The sequence below is a fragment of the Geotrypetes seraphini genome, chromosome 1 (genome assembly GCF_902459505.1).
Source record: "Geotrypetes seraphini chromosome 1, aGeoSer1.1, whole genome shotgun sequence".
NCBI classification, from domain to species: domain Eukaryota; kingdom Metazoa; phylum Chordata; class Amphibia; order Gymnophiona; family Dermophiidae; genus Geotrypetes; species Geotrypetes seraphini.
The window spans coordinates 539,878,303-539,882,223 of NC_047084.1; the positions used below are offsets into that span (position 1 = coordinate 539,878,303).

General features: G+C 44.8%; 1 pseudogene; it reads right to left on the minus strand.

The window, feature by feature from the left end:
* Nucleotides 1-467: 467 nt before the first annotated feature.
* Nucleotides 468-2,928, minus strand: LOC117369165 (annotated as a pseudogene).
* Between the last annotated feature and the right edge of the window lie 993 nt (nt 2,929-3,921).

Consider the following 3,921-nt stretch of genomic DNA (forward strand, 5'->3'; position numbering starts at 1 on the left):
CTGAGATTATTAGACCATTTGGGAGGCAGGCAGGGGGTGGGGGTGGGGGGGGGAGGAGGGGAGGTGTCAGAGTTGATAACTATGTGTGAATGTGTGTGTTGGGGTGGCAGAACAAATGTAAACATTGGCCCCTGCTCACTGAAGACCTTTGGTATAGCACTGATGTATCTTTTCTACACTAAACACATTATACACTGATTGCATACACACATATGCATGTACCATACAAGAACACATAGATCTGTAGTGTGCATGTACTGTACATACCAGACAACAGTGCTGACAATACAAACATGACCCCAAACTATATACTCATGAGAGTGACTGTATGCAATCTGTATGCACATATATTATACACGGACTGCACACACATACACACACAAGGGCAGTGCTGATTCTTTACACATAGCACTACACCGTGCACATACCGTACCATAGGCACATTCTGGATGTAAACCCCCCTCCCCTTACCTGCTAGCCAGGCTCTGGCGGCAGTGGTACCTGAAGGGCATGAGATGGTAGCCCATGACGTCGAGCAGTAGCTTCTGAAAGATGGGGTCGGAGCACATGAAGTCGACTGACTAGACACACTCCACGAGCTCAGGCGCCGACATGAGGGCAAAGCAGAGGCGCTTCATAAGTTTTGGCGTGTGCTGCATGCGTGTCTCGCGCTCGTGCTCCAGCCAGAACACGGACATCCAGAAGAGCTAACTCGGACTCGATGGGCGGTGGCAGCGAGTCGAGCAGGATGTGCGGCTCATTGAAGTTGAGCAGCAGCATGTCCTCCACCAGGTACTTGTTGGCCAGCTTCTTGGTCTCCTCCAGGCCACGCAGGGCGGCGATCTTACACACCTGATTGTGGTTCTGCACCGAGATCTGTTCGTTGAGGAAATGCACGCAGAGGCGGGTCACCTGCGGGATGTGCAGGAACTTGCTCACAGACAGGACCTCCTCCACAGTGTCCAGTGATAGGGTCACTTTGGCAGTGTACAGGTACTCCAGCACCAGTCGCAGCCCGATGGACGAACAGCCCTGCAGCACCAGGTTGTTGTTGGCCTGCAGGCTGACCAGCAGCTTATCTTCGGGCAAAAAGGCGGGCGTGCTAGGCTCGTCCTGTGGCCCCACCTCCCGCCTGGCTGTAGCACTTCCGAATTGATTCAAATCGATTCATCCAAAGTGAATCGGTGAATCGATTTGAATCGGAAATAGGGCAGCACTAGTGGGGAGAGTGTGGTGCAGTGGTTAAAGCTACAGCCTCAGGACCCTGAGGTTGTTGATTCAAACCCACGCTGCTCCTTGTGACCCTGGGCAAGTAACTTAATCCCCCCATTGCCCTGGGTACATTAGAGAGATTGTGAGCCCACCGGGACAAACAGGGAAAAATGCTTGAGTACCTGAATAAATTAATGTAAACCGTTCTAAGCTCCCTTGGTAGAACGGTATAGAAAATTGAATAAATAATTGATATCCAATTGTATTTTTATGGGGGTCTGCCTTGCTCTAATAATTAAAATCATGAGTGGTGGATCTATGAGCCTGGGCTCTGATTCTTTTAAGTAGATATTAAAGCTTTGCTCAATTGTTCATAGGACTGTTCATTGCATCTCTTTTTTTCTAACACCATTCTAGTTCCTTCCTTACATTCTTCTATCTGCTCCCAGCTGACTGCAGGAAAGTGGAGTAGGTGGTGCAGCAGGCCAGGTACTTCTTTAATCCATTCTTCCTCGTGCCAGTGTTTCTCCTGGTATATAGCAGACACCTACAGAGCACCAACAAGGTCAAATAGCTGGACAGGAAGAGCAGATTACAGAAGTGCTAGATCCACTGCACTGCCAAGGGCTGCCTCATGCTCTCACCAGCACAAATATGATCATTGGTCTATGGGTGCTGTAGATTTAATGGTATAACCCTGGGCTAGAAAGCTCATACAATAGACTTGAATTTGGTAGCCTCCTGAACTGGGCAGTTTTATTTTTATACCACTTATAGCCACATGGTTTACATTCAGGTACTCAAGAAGTATTAACAGTGAATATGTTCAGTTTCACAAAATTGAGAAATGTATTGTAATATTCATTTATGGCTGCGGCCAATATTAAACCACATTTGTTGATGAGATGTTGATTCTATGTTGTAATTTGTTGGCTCCCGGGTATGAAGTGGGGATAGTGGGGGGGATGAGGGGAGGGGGAAACAAGTGCCGAGTGCCTGATCTGTCCCCTTACTATAGTGTATCTGCCAATTAGATGCTTCCATTTCCCTTAGATGGGCAGGATTTCTGAGATCACTAGATCGTTCTCCTCTTTGCTAACCAATGGTGTCATCATTACTCAAGTTCAACATCACTGGTGGAGCTTGAGGGATTTTTCTGTTGACAGCAATCAGAAAACAGGGGTTCAGTGGAGCACATAAATGTTTCTTCCATCATGTATAAATTGTGTATTTAATAATGTGTTTTATGAAATGTTTATGCTCAAGTAATTGTATTGCACTGTCAAAGTTTAAAAATCAATAAAGATTTATAAAATATATATAAAACCATTTTTGAAAGCTGTGTGACATGGGTAACAATCACACAAAGCTAGCTTTGACTAAAGACAGTTATTGGAAAAAAAAGTTAAAGTAGAAGCATCTGTAGCACTGAGATGTTATTTTCAGAAAATAATTCCTTTGTTTTTTCATTTATTGAGAATGCTTCACAACAGTAGGGTTCCATTTTAGCTTTCTCACTAAACACAGACCTCTTCAGTCCACAAAAATCCAAATGACATTTTCCACTTGTACTGACTAACTGACTGTAACTGTGTCTTGAACAATTTTGTCTGGCTATATTTCATTCCCTTTTCTTTTACTTGGGATGCTGGACATGTCTTCTATAGTATTTTGCTTCACTGTCTGGTTAGCCTTTTCTGAACTGACTTACCTCATTTTTCTGCTCAGAAGGTGACAGAACAGTGGTTGTCATAGGAGTGTATGCTATGGTTTCATCAGGAAATCCTCTGACATTATGCAGTATTGAGAACGTTTTTTCATGTATTCAACACGATGAAAGGAAAATATGTTTGGATATTTAGGTCCTGGTATTCAAAATTAAATTCCAAAGGAAACATGAGGCATAAAGGATCACTTATCTTTTTAGAAAGATGAGTACCAGCTATTTTGTTACAGCATTTAGCTAAGTCAAGGATTTACTAGAATAATGTTGATTTTGGGCTCCTTTTATGAAGGTGCACTAGGGTTTTTAGTGCACGCACAAAATTACCGTGCGGTAGCCGAAAATCTACCACCTCCTAAAAAGCCTTCAACAAGGTGCCCCATGAACGCCTGCTGAATAAACTGTGGAGTCACGGGGTGGTAGGGGACGTGCACAGATGGATCAAAAATTGGCTGGCGGACAGGAAGCAGAGGGTAGGAGTAAAGGGGCACTACTCTGACTGGATAGTGGTCACAAGTGGTGTTCTGCAAGGGTCAGTGCTGGGACCACTGCTGTTCAATATATTTATTAATGATCTAGAAACGGGGACGAAGTGCGAAGTTATAAAGTTCGCGGATGACACAAAACTCTCCAGCAGGGTCAGAACTGTTGAGGAATGCAAAGAACTGCAGAGCGACCTGAACAAACTGAGTGAGTAGGCAAAAATATGGCAGATGAACTTCAATGTGGAGAAATGAAAGGTCTTGCACATAGGGAAGGGGAACTCCATGTACAGCTATACGATGGGAGGGAGGGTACTCGGGGAAGGCAGCCAAGAAAAAGATCTGGGGGTATTGGTGGATAACACAATGAAGCCAGCGGCGCAATGTGCAGCGGCCTCAAAAAAAGCGAGCAGAATGTTGGGCATTATCAAAAAAGGTATCACTACCAGAACGAAGGAAGTTATCCTGCCACTGTATCGAGCAATGGTGCACCCACATCTGGAA